Below are 14,263 nucleotides of genomic sequence, written 5' to 3' on the forward strand. Positions count from 1 at the left end.
TCTGACCAGTATTTATTTACCAGAATCAGGAAAGCATTGTTTAACCCAACTTGAGAGAGATCAATGTATCACTTTATTACCACATTGATTAATGCCATTATTGAATACATTACTGTAATTTGTAGCTTTTGCATAAGCCACTTGAAGGAACTTGAAACTGAATAATGACTTTTTACCACAAAGCTCACATGACTAGAAATATGAACTACTCATAAAATTTTCAAGAACTGTCACTATGTATCATTTCTTATAGGTTATTAAGATGTGATTTCTGTCTGATCGAAAAACAATGTCTGATTGGGTCTATATCAGAACATCGAAGTATTACTACATCGAATGTTGTAATATCGAACCATTTCACTTGAAACACCATAACATCGAACACTCAGAACAGCAAATTTTTTCCAAGGGAAAAAATATGCTGTTCCAACAAACATACACACAACACAAGCGTACCAAAATACATAATCCACACACATACACTTCACAAAACCCTACACTAAACCATACATACACTACTAGCTATCCACTTACCTTAACCCAACCCTAACCCTAAGGTCAGTAACTACCGCACACTCACCTTACCCGCTCCGTAACCCTAAAGTCCATATCGCACACTCACCTTACCCGCTTCCTAACCCTAAGGTCCCTATCACACACTCACCTTCATTCACACACTTACCTTAACCTGGTCCATAACCTTCACTCCACAGTCAAGGAAATAGCAAAGCTGCAGAAACAGCCCACCGAATACTTTCCCAAGGAAAGTATTCGATATTCTGCAGCTTCACTATTTTCAGCGTTCGATGCAAAGGGTTCAATATTAGAACATTCAAAGTAGTAATACTTCGATGTTCTAATATAGACCTGTCTGATTACACTGTATTTGAAAGTCTATGCCTGAAATGTACCACAAGAATAGGTAAATAAATACTTAAACTTAGCAGGGAAAAAAATGGGACATTTACATTGATGAGTGCCTTCCAAAAACTTATAATAAGTTTCCCTTTACATTCAAATTAAATCGTTCATTGTCCTCCTTCAAAACTAATACTGACACATACAAGGCAAGTAGAAAGTAATAACATGGGCTTGTGGCAATCAAGCTTTGCGAAGGTCAGTAAGTCATAATCTTGACAACCGAACCTATCATCAAGATCTCTGATTCAGCCATTTGATGAAAGCAATGTAATGTAATGAGCATTTTAGTGGTTTTTGAGGGGAGTGTCTCTAGTTAGAAATTAATTTTCCATGTTCATAGGTGTTTACTAGGCTAATGACCACAAGGGCCTTTTTAAGCCTAAACATGCATCCCAAATCTCTAACAAGTTCTGATACCCTTGATAAGTGTAAGCATGGACCTGGGAGATGAACCATTTACATGTTATCTGAGTCCATTAGAGACATAGGGGCCAAACCAGGGATGAATTTCCGATTTCCCATTCAATTATCCAACTTGCACTTGAATTCCATTAGGGAAGAACTCTGCTTCACATGGATGGGGAGCCTGTTCCACAGATAGGGTAGTAGTCCCTGGGATGCATACCTATCTCTCCAGCAGGTCCCATTTATATCACAGGCGAGGTTTAACTCTTTAGAATGGGTAATTCTGGTACTGCTTGTTTTGTGGATATGCAGTAAGCCCATCAGAGTGGGGTCTGACAAAGCCCTGTATACCAGGCATAGATCTAACCTCAAAAGCCTGTAGGAGACAGAATACAGGGATATGGCCTTGAGGCAGTCTGCGTACAACATTTTACTTATGCTCTGTATTCTTTTAGTGAGGAACCTCTGTGGACATTCCAATTATTGGATATGCCTGGTTAGGTACATACCAAAGGGGGCACTGTACTTAATGACAGGTCTGAAGAATGCCGAATACAGTGGAACAATGACTTCCTTGGACTTAGATGTCATACCTTTGTTTATAAGTTGCACAACATAGAATGATTTCTTCACCACTGTAGACACATGATGGTCAAAGGCTAGATTACTATCTATGTGTGTCCCTAAGTCCCTGACTACTGGCTCAACTCTAAGAGATGTGTTCTCAGTATGATAGTTAACAGGGATGGATGACTTTCCAACGGATACTATTATGCATTTCTTGGCATTTCGTTTTAATGGCTGTGGTAGCAGTTGTTTGTCAATTTCAGCCCCTCCTGACGAACATTTGTGTCAGTGTGAGATTCAATAACAGCTCCTAATTTGCAATCATCTGCAAATTTAGAAAGCTAGAGACCACTGACATTGGCCTTGACTTCTGGGAAGTAAATGCCAAAAAGGAGTGGTAAAAAGACTGATCCCTGAGGGACTCCACTTGTGACTGGCCTCTTTGTAGAGGTGAACTCACCAATTCTAACTTCCTGGGTCCTGTCTATGAACCAGTTGGCTATACACTGCGTGACATACAGGTTTGTACCTAACCTCTTGAGTTTGTCAATAATTCCCAAGTGGGGTATTGTGTCAAATGCCTTGGCCACGTCAAGGTAAGCAGTGTGAATGATTTTGCCCTCATCCATTCATTTGGTGACCTTCTCAAAGAAGTCCACCGGGATGAGTAAGTATGAACTGCCCTTGATAAAACCAAACAGGTTTGGGTCCAGTGTCTGGAGGTTTACTATATCTCTGTTGATCATCTCCATGATAATTCTTTCCATGACTTTACATATAAGACTAGTGAGACTTATGGGTCTGTAGTTTCCAGGGTCTGCAGATGGCCCACCTTTGTGCAGAGGGATGACTGTTGCCTTTCTCCATTCATGAGGCACAAAGCCTGTTTGGAGGCTATAGTTAAATAGTAATCCCTGAGGTCCTGATAGGTCATGTTTCATGCTATTTAGAAGGCATCCTGAGATATTGTCTGGGCCCAGTGATGCAGTGTTCTTGGTCTTAGAGAGAGCATTAAGGCCCTGTTCCCTAGTGATAGTAGGGGAAGTTATATCTGATGATATTTCCCGAGGGAAGGTTGAGGGGGAGAGAGGGGTAAAGTTTGAGCTGAATTTATCAGCCAGGTGTATCTTCTGGCTCAGTATAGGTGGCTCCATTTACAATGAGCTCTGCACACAATTGTGTACTGGCTTTGAGGTTGTGAACATAGCCAATGAATGCGTTGTGATTATCCTTGGCCTATGAGGTCAAACTTATCTCAAATTTGGATTTTGTAGACTTTATTTGTCCTGTGAGTTGTTTGTTTAGTTTGATGAGAGTACTTTTATCCTGCTGGGTGCTGCACTTCCTAATTTTTGCCATGATTTTCTTCCTCCTGTTATACAGCCTATTGATTTTGTGATTCCACCAGGGTGTCTTGTTTTTAAAGTTAGTTCTGTACTTCTTCCTGGTGGGTACAGCTGTCTCTATGCAGCTATTAACATGCTTGTACAGGGTTTCTGTAAACAGTTCTGCTTAGGCAGCAGTGTTCTCACGGTTTATGGGGGCTTGAAATTTTGCCAGGTTCTCATTTAATAGCAGGAGGTTGGACTTAAAATAGTTCCTGAATATTCCATATATAACTGGGGGGGGGGGTTCAGGTTTTAATTTTTACTTCAAAGGAGACCATTTCATGGTCTGACCTTGCCAGGGAAGGCATTGCAGTAGGAGGTGTCAGCAGTCTCCCATATTAGTGAGGACCAGATCCAGTATGGTTGCACCCTTGGTTGGTGTATTAACTATCTGGTCCAGGAAATTTGTGTTTACAAAATCCAGGAATCTCTGTGCATGTACATCTGGTTTTGTATAGGCTTCTCAGTTAATAGTGGGGTAATTAAGGTCACCCATGAATATGGTATTGGGTTGGATGGTTAGTGTTTCTAATAAGTTTAAATACATGGTATGTGTTTCCTGGCTCATAGAGGGGACCTATAGCTTGCAAGGAAGTGGTACTGGATTTTGTCTATGGTGATTTGAACATGGAGCAGCTCAAGTGCATTGTCCTGTTTGATCAGCCGTGAAGTATATTTGTTTTTGATGTAAACAGAGACACCTCCACCTTTAGTCCCTGCCTGTGAAGTAGCTGGCCTAAATGTGTGGAAGGCGTTATAAACTTGCACTGTTGGTGTTCTCTCTGCAGTTTTAAACCATGTCTCAGTGACTACACAGACATCAGCATTCTCTAGGGTAAAGAGAGCTTCCAGGGAGTGGAGTTTTTTGTTTAGGCTCCTAGCATTGAGCAGTAACACCTTTAGATTTTCTTGGTTTTGATTTGCTATGTAGGAAGTACTTTCAGTTTGGCATTGCCTAAAAAAGTCACTATGGGGTAAGACAATGTTTTAGCTAATATATGTGATCATTTGGATAGATTTACATTTAATTCCAAATAAATTAATGGTGTGGCATATAGGTTTTCACATTTGTAAGCTGCAATGTAATCACTCTGTGTATATATCTGTCAATATCTATATTTACTTATTTATTTGTCTTTGTTGACCAAGAAAGTCCAACTGGGCAATGTCCATGCTCAGCAGAGTCCCATGGAGAAAAGCTCCAGCAGATACATTTAAGATACTCACTACAAAACATTTTTTACAAAAATACATTGCACAAATAACTATCTAATTAAGATATCTAGATACAAATAGATAATTGTTCTGTAGCATCATACTAAAAACATAAAAGTATACATTTTAGTCATATTGTAGGCTGCCTGATTAAAACTGTTAGTGACTCTTCTTTATTTTGTGTACCTTGTTGGTTTAGGGGTATGATTCCTACTTTGGGTGTGTGAGCACCTGTGTTCATAGCCTAGACAGGGTCAGATTTTAATCTGGCAACTAGAGTAGAGAATTAAGGTTATAGACTAATAATGAGCAGTTTCTCGCAATGTAGGGTTTGATTCCCTCAGACTCCACTTCAGTAGTATGTGACTCTGAGAAACTTATTCAACCAGACAGTGTTCTGGGGCAATTAGGGAAACTTGGCTAGGCTCCTCAGTCATCTACTGGCCCACAATCCTAAACTATTTTGGCAGCGTACCACATTTAAGAAACTGAAAGCTGAGAGCTCTGAGTCCAAAACAGTTCTGAAATATCATTGCAATGCTGATAATACGCAACTATACCTCTCCTTTCCTTAGCAGCATCTGGCAAACTTTATCATCATACAGGATTGCTTTGAGTATTTATTCATGAACTAGAGTAATTTGAATCACAGACTAACTAAAACGAAGGTCATAATAATGTATGGCATCATTTGAACACTCAGTGCTCCACACCTTTCTCTATATATTTACTGAAAAGGGGAGCAGATTCAAGACTCAGGTTCAGGACCTGGAAATATTCACAGATATGTTTTCACTGAAGGCCTGGGTGTTAGTTGTCATCAAATATTATTTAAATCAGAACATCTCTCAGTTTAAATACCCAAAACCTACCTAGTGATCTTATAACAGTGATTCATGGGTGTTTTCTATCAAACTTAGACCGGGCTCCTGTAATGCATTTAATCTTGGGCTGAAGGACTGTGGCCTTCCATTCCTTCAGGAATACAGAAGTCTGCAGCCTGAGTTTTGACCAGAGTGCCTCAATAAGGTTGTATCAGCACAGATCTGAGGGATATGTATAAGCTGCTGGTAAAGGCAAAATCATTGTTTACATCATGGTTACCTCCTATCAACACCTACACAACAAATCCCTGCTTATCGGGAAGAGTTTCTAGTATACCACTTTCTAATCTACTGACTCAGTTCAGCTGCAGAAGAGCTGCTAGCAATTTCTAAGATTTAAATTTGATAGTCGCTCCTTTGTCAACTATTTTGTTGTCATGTGTAACTCACTACATTCCCAAATTGAAGCAAATAACTTCAGGCCTTATCTAGGATACCCAATAAAAGCCACATCATCAAATGGTATACTTTAATTCGAAATTATAAAGTCAAAAGCCAATTATGTCATATGTTGTACATCATTTGCTACATATATGGGCAATTATTTTAGCATGATGCTTTGTAGAACTCTTATTAAGCCACATTACATCCCTCAATTATATCACTGTAGGTATAGCATAGAGATACACCTACATACCTTAATGCATGCACTGCCATACACTCTTGCACATGCGTGGTGGTACATCCATTAAAGTCTATGTATGCACCTTTGTACTACCCTTATGGTGATGTCACCAAGGGTCATGCTCACTGAAAGTCTTGCTGAAATCAGTGTATCAAAAAAAACTGTTTAAGGGGAGTGGCCAAGATGCCAGTCTGATAGCAGCAGAAATCCATAGCTCTGCTTAGATTTTAATATCCTGACAGGAAATATACTTTAATTTTTAGAAAAATCTATCTAAAAGTATACTAAAAGATACATTAACATAGACTCTATTATTTTCTAAAAAGTAATACACAGTCAAGAGATTTTTTTAATTATTCCTGTCAAGAAGTTTTCTACTGGAGATCACAACATGAGCAACTCGAAGAACCCACACCAGGAGAGTGCAGTGAAGAAAGGATTACATCTTATAATAACAAACATCCAAGAACTGTCACTAAAAATGGACAAATTCAAAAACAAAATGGATATTATCAAACAGGAATACAATAAACAACTGGAACTTCTAAATGGAAAAGTAAAAAACAATCTGAACAGATTCTTGCCTTAGAGGAAACAGTAACTGACCTAGATAATAGAGTGACAGAACATGAACATCACAATGAAGTTCTTCTGAAACAAAACACCAGGCTGATTGAGAAATTGGAAGACCTTGAAAGCAGATCAAGGAGGAATAACATCAGAATATATGGAATCCCTGAGAAAGAAGAGGGTGCTAACATGATTCACTTCCTCAATAATTGGTTTTCATCAGCACTAAACATGCCTGAATCCCTCTCTTTAGGAATTGAGAGGGCTCATTAGTCCCTGGCAAACCCAGCTTCATCTCTGAGTTCATCTAACCCCAGGTCTATAATAGTGAGATTTCTTTCCTCACAAGACAAGGACTTAGTGCTGAAATCAGCTTGGACTAATTCCCCTATCAAGATGGGTGAAAAAGTTATTTGTTTTGACAATGACTATACCTCTAAAGTCATATCCAGAAGAAAGGAGTGTGTTCCTCTAATTAAGTCCTTGAAAAAAGCCAATATTAAAGCTCAAATTATTTTTCATGCAAGAATAAAAGTCACCTTGTCAGAAGAAGTGAAGATCTTTGATTCCCTACAAGAAGCAGAAGAATTTATCTAAAAGAAGAAAATACTGTCAGACATAGAAGAAATGGAATGGGCATCCTAGAGTTTGAAGAGACAGGCAACAAAAAATGGATGGTCTGTGAAGGAAGGAGCAAACCAAACTAAGATACCAAAGGTAAAATTAATAAATTCCTTCGAATTTTAAATGCTTTGTTTTATGAATCATAATATATTTGATTCTGGAAAATTTCAACACTGTAATATAATGTGAATCATCTTTATTATTAACCTTCTCTTTTCCTTTCTATATCTGTTTCTTCTAATTACATATAGTACTGAGAATTTAAATAACATTCTCTCTCTTTCTCTCTCTCTCTCTCTTTTCTTTCTTCCTATTCTTTTTTGTTACTAATGTTCCTTTTCTCTCTTTTCCCCATTATAAGTACTGTACATACGTTTCCCTTTTAAATAACTACAAAGTATATATGTCTTCTAATTCTTCAGTAATAGTATAATTTGACTTAATACCAAAGTGTTTTTTTCTAGTGGGTCAGTGGTGGGGTAACAATGTGTTTCTGAGTGGTGTTTCAAACTAGATGGTTTAGACTCTTTGTTTAGATACATATAAACATTAATACAGTACATTAATGATATACTAGGTTCTTTTTTTCTAAATAGCTGTTTTTATATGAAAGGGTTAATTTTTTCATGATGTTGATATTTTGTAAGGAAACTGGTGATCTGTGTGACTGTTCTCATTGTGGAGTTTCGTGATATGCACTGACAAGGCAGTTCGAGTGTTTTTTTTTTGTTTTGTTTTGTTTTTCTTTCTGTAAACTCTAAAAGCTTCATGACTTGAATTTCCCAACAAAAATGCTTTTTTCCTCACTAGCGACAACCTCTGGTGTGCATGAGCCTATTTAGATACTTTTTAACAAGTTTATGAAGCTGCAGCTTGAGGAAACAACAGTGATGACATCATTTGACCATTTGAACTTGTTAAACGGTTGTATTTAGAATTCTTTTCTCTTGAAATTCTGTTATCCTTCACTTAGATACTTTAAATGGTAAATTATTAGTTCTGATGGAAGTGTTTGACTCCTTTGAAAATACCTATGTTCTTTTATAGATGCATACATTCTGCAGATATTAGTAACTAAATGACATCAAGTGAACTAGGAGCTGCATTAGAAACTCATTATGCATATTAACATCGAACTTATGTTATATAACTAAACCTTTAGTAACTAAACAGAAGGTTGTGAGCCTTTTTTTTGTTAATACATATGAGTAATAGGTGTATAAGTGTAAAATATAATAGTTATGTTTACGTGTTATATATATATATTCAACAGATCCTTACATGAAAAATATTAGATAGATGACTGTTAAATCATCTGATGTTTCTTGAAAAGTCTTGGAAATATTGACAATCTTCTTAACCTTCAGCTTCTAATGCTTATACATACTTTGCTCTGATGTGTATTTCTGGCATATCTGCTTATTAGAGGTGCTGTTATCATTACTGACATATTCATATAGCTTCAGTTAAACTGTCATTCTGATGTATATTTCATGGATTCAGATTTCTTTAGTTGCTTTCATAATGCTTTTCTTTTTTTGTTTTTATACTATATTCTAAGCAGAGATGGATAATTTGTGTCTTTTGGTGTTGGAGAGGTGATGGATGGATGATTTAGTTAAGTTTTTATCTAAACCAGAAACTGTATGTTTCATGCATGTGTTTGTAAATAGTTTTGGGTTTTGAAAGTAGTGCTTATTACATGTTATGCATCCATGATAAGTAAGTTTTCAGTAGATTTCAAGTCAACATGGAAGAAAGGTCTTTCAGTAAGTAAGAACATACACATTATAGTCAATGGCTTATAAATGTTTATCATTAAATATTAATGGTTTGAACAATAATGTCAAAAGAGATGGTTTGCTTAAATATATCAAAATGCATAAAGCCCAGATCATCTTTTTACAGGAAACCCATCTATTAAAAAAGATCTACAAAATACTAATTTAATGGCTATACCATTCTGGCTGATTCATGTTTTAAGACTAAGAGAAGGGGCACTCTTATTCTATTGAAAACTACTTATACTATGCCAAGAATTATAGATACAATTTCAGATAAGGATGAGATGAGATACTAAGCATGGTTATTTTGGAAATCAATAGGAAGTATTATACTTTGATTAATATATACTGGATACCAGGACTAAGTACTAAATATGTTGACAAATATCTGGACCTGATTACTTTAAATGCAAAAGTGGAAATTATAGCAACAGGTGATTTTAACTGCCTATTATCAGACAATGATACTTCTAAAAATGGTAAAATAAAACTAACATCTCAAGCCAAGAAGTTAAATGACTTTATAAACCAGATGAACCTTAAAAATATACATGGTCTAAGAGAACATTATTCCTTTTTCTATACTCACTATTCATATCAGTTTGGTATACAAACAAACACTCATAAGGTCTTTGTATGAAATAATATATACTCCAAAATAAGTGACATATCTATAATGACTTGTCCACTTTCGGACCATAATGCTATAAACTTGATATAGGTGATTTAAGATTTCTACAGAGAATTCCTGCTTACATAACTAAGTTAAATGACTTTAGGGAATGAATAATGAAAGAAATAGACATGTTTATGGAAACAAATGAAAATGGTGAAGTGACTGACACTATACGATGGGACACCTTTAAAGTTTATATATATGGTTGAATAAAATCTTGGTACCTTAAAAAAAGGAGAGAGTGGGACAAAGAACTTTTAGACTTATTTTATTTTATTTATTTTACATTTGTTGACCGGGCTAGTCCAACTGGGTATATGTCCATTTTCAGTGGAGGCCCAGGGAGAAAAGCTCCACATACATCAAAATGTTTACAAACACAATGGTATGTGCAAAGGCATTGGTACATTACAAAGCTTAGGCATACATTACATTTCATAGGATTTAGCATTTGAATACGAAAATCCTAGTGCAAATACAGTTTTGGATATTCCTGATAAAATATGTCAAAGACACTATTAATTATAAAGTCACACACACAAATGTCACACAAAACAATGCAAGTGTGTAACAGCAATGAATATTCATACAAAAAATGTACAAGGATACTCTTATTCTGTAAAGTCACATCAGAAGTCCTAGTGTATGTCAAAGACACTATTAATTATAAAGTCACTCACACAAATGTCACTCAATAAATGCAAGTGTGTAACAGCAATAGATGTTCATACAAAGTATGTACATAAAAAACATATAAAAAATATATATGCATATGTACATAATAATATATACACAACAAACCAAATTATAATTATAATAATAAAAATAAGTTACAGTCTACAAGCATATGTTAAGTAGTTGGTTTAATTAATAGATGTATAGGTCTGTAGATATATATATATACATATGCATATATATATTTTTTTATATGTTTTTTATGTATGTTTGTATCTTTAAGCTAAGTATTTTATGGTTGCTAAATGGTTGGTTTAATCAAGCAAAATCAATTAATTATTTAATTATTCAATTAATTGTGGGCTTGGTTTAAGCACTTGTTATTATAAAATGTAATGTGTTTCATTTTTACTTTGTCTGAAGAAGTGCAAGCAATGTTTTGCATGAAAGCGCTTACTAAGTAAAAGAAATTTGAATCCGTTTGGCTGGCGTGATTTGTAGCCTCCGTTCATCTTTTTTGTGGTTTTAGAGAGTTTTATAAGGTAGCCATAAACCTGGAAAAATTGAAATTATAATCTTATGCTGTAAATCCCAAATATCTACATAAAATAGTTGTGAGATCCAAAAAATAAACAATCAAAATCTTGTTAATAAGATTAAATATAAAAGTGATGGTTCAGTTAAGAGTACATCTAACTTAATGGGCATATTAGAAGTGTTCAAAAACTACTATAAAGATATAAATAATAACACAGCACTTTTGGAGACAGATAATGTAATAAATACTTTTATTCAAGAAAATATAACTACTAAGGTGTCAATGCAACAAAATAGCATATTAAATAAACAAATAACACTAACAGAAGTGAAAGAGCAAATAAAAAATTTAAAAGATAATAAAGCTCCAGGACTGGATGGAATAGTTCCTAAACTATATAAGATTTTTCCTGAATATATAATAAAGCAAATGATGAATACCTTTACTATGGTTAAGCAAAAATGCATAACACCCCCATCGTGGAAATATTCAATTATCTCCCCATATTAAAACAAGGTAAGGACCCCAAATCTTGTGATTCATATAGGCAAATTTCATTACTAAACACTGATTATAAAATTTTCATGACAATATTAGCTAATAGGATAAAGAAAATATTACCTAATCTAATACATAATGATCAGACAGGGTTCATTCTTCATAGAAAAGTACAAGGTAACATTATTAAACTACTGTCATTAATAGACATAGCATGCAATTACAAAAACAAGCTAACTATTATCAGCCTAGACATAGAAAAGGCTTTTGATTCTATTAGTTCATCTTATCTACAAAGAATCCTGATTTGTTCTGAATTCTCCTCAGATTCTGTCAACTTATTAATGAAAATTTATAGTGGGGCACAAGCTTATGTGAAAATTGGATCATGTCTATCCTCACCACTAGAAATCCTCAACGAACTAGACAAGGTTGTCCTTTATCACCATTATTGTTTGCTCTTTCAATGGAACTTTTTGCTACATATATCAAAAACAAGCAAAATATAAAAGGCTTTCAAATTAATAAGGACTATTGTCCTAAGATACAATTATTTGCTGATGATACGTTGTTAATGTTGGGTGATATTGATGGTTCTTTGCATGATGTTATAAATACCTTAAGCAAGTCTGAAAGAATTTCAGGACTTAAATTTAATCATAATAAATCCAAAACATTACTAATTAACAAAAAGATCAAGAAAAAACTTAAGAGAAAATAGCCTAATTGGGAGAATGATGTATTAGAATATTTTGGTGTCAATATAAAGACTACATGGAAAGAGTTAAACTAAACTACAATAATTTAATAACCACCATTAGTGAACTAATCAAAAGATGGAATAAAATGTTCTTCACAATGGAGGATAGGCTCTCTTTAATTAAAATGATAATTTTACCTAAACTTTTGTTTTATATACAGTCATTGATACTGCCCCCTCCCAAAAACTTATTTAAAAAATTAGATTCCATGCTACATACATTTTTATGGTTCCCCTTAAAACCTAGGATTGCATATAAATGGCACATTACAGCTTGGAACAGTAATGGGATAGCATTCCCTAGCTTAGATCTTTATTCCAAATCAGTTATAATTAATGTAATATTACATTGATCACACTGGGTCTATATCAGACCACCAAAAGTTCATTCTTTCGAATGTTCTTACATAGACCCCTAGTCAGTGAACGCTGAAAATAGCGAAATGACAGATAACAGAATTTTTTCCAAGGGAAAGAATTCGGTTGTCCATTTCTGTTGTTTTGGTATTTTCAGTGCTGTGGTGGAAAGTTACGGGTCAGGTTCAGGTAAGTATGCAATTGGGTGTGGGTTAGGTGAATTAGGGCGCGAGGGAGGTATGTGTGCGATTGTGTGGACATGAGGGTTTGGGCGGGTTAGCTGAGATAGGGTTAGGGCACGGGTGAGGTGAGTGTGCGATAGTGATGGACCTTAGGGTTAGGGTTTGGGTTAAGGTAAGTGGATAGTTAGTGGTGTTTGTACAGTTTAGTGTAGGGTTAGCTGTAAGATTTTTGGTGTATGTGTGTGGATTTCTGTTTGTTTGGTGTGCTTGTGTTGTGTGTATTTGTTTTGGAACATCAAATTTTTTCCCTAGGAAAAAATTTGCTGTTCTGAATGTTTGATGTTGTCAGCGTTCGCTGATTAGGGGGTCAATGTAAGAACATTTGAAAGAATGAACTTTCGGTGTTATGATATAGACCCGATCACACCTACCTATATATCTGGCTGGAAAATAATACATGAAATTCATATAAGTAATGTCAGAACTATAGAAAATCAATTTAAGGAACAATACGGAATAAGTAGAGTTCATTGGCTTTTACATGAATTCTGTTTATTTAATAAGAAGTTTGATAATGTTTCTTATGGCATTAATCAAATATTTAATAACTTTAAAATATAATTGATTGTAATTACAACATTAAACAATTCCTATTTCTTATATTCCCTATAGCATACTCCCCTGATTGCCTAGACTCTTTCAACATCAATGCAATGCAAAAATTAAAGGAAAATAACTTGATATTATGACATCAGTTTATTGAAAATAAGAGCATTAAACCACTAAACTCTCTTTTATGTAGATCTGATAATAGTCAAGACGGTTGTTTATACACTCATTACGGCAGTTTATAGAAAACAAAATGAGAGTATCAATCAACCTAGAGACTGAATCTATACCTAGTTTGATCCATATTTTTATTAGGTGTCTTGAAAAGACAGATGATCAAAAAATAAGTATCTCACCTATCTATAAGATACTAAGAGAAGACACTCTAAAGTTTGACTCAGATTTTTGGAATTACTATGTAAAGATTAATTGAGAACAAATATCTGATCGATCCAAAAAATTGTTATTGAAATCATCGTATGGTACCTCTTCTTCATTATATTGGAGATTGTATACATGGAAATTTATGAATATGAGTTTCTATACTTCACATAAAATAAATCTTATACTCAAAAACAGTGAAAGTAAATGTTGGAAATGTGATGAATTACAAGAGGCCAACTGGGTTCACATGTTCATTGAATGTAGAAATGTTGTTCAATACTGTAAAGACTTCAAATATTTTGTAAAGGCTTTATGGTCTGGTAACTGTCATATTTCTAACTGACTAATCCTATGCAATGTTCCTATACCTAATGTAATACCTAAATCTCAGATTCAGTTACTCTGGTCAGTTCTTGCAATTGCCAGAAAAGTTATTACTTTGAACTGGAAAAGTAAACAAGATTTGATGTTTAAAGATTTTATTAATTTAGCAAAAGTTGTTTGTAAAAAAAGAACAGCAAACCATTTGTTATAGAACTCATAACATTACTCATAAAAATAGTATGGCAAAAATTGGAAAACCTTTTGAACAAATACTGAT

The sequence above is a fragment of the Protopterus annectens genome, chromosome 1.part1 (genome assembly GCF_019279795.1).
Source record: "Protopterus annectens isolate FY-2018-M chromosome 1.part1, PAN1.0, whole genome shotgun sequence".
Lineage (NCBI taxonomy): Eukaryota > Metazoa > Chordata > Ceratodontiformes > Protopteridae > Protopterus > Protopterus annectens.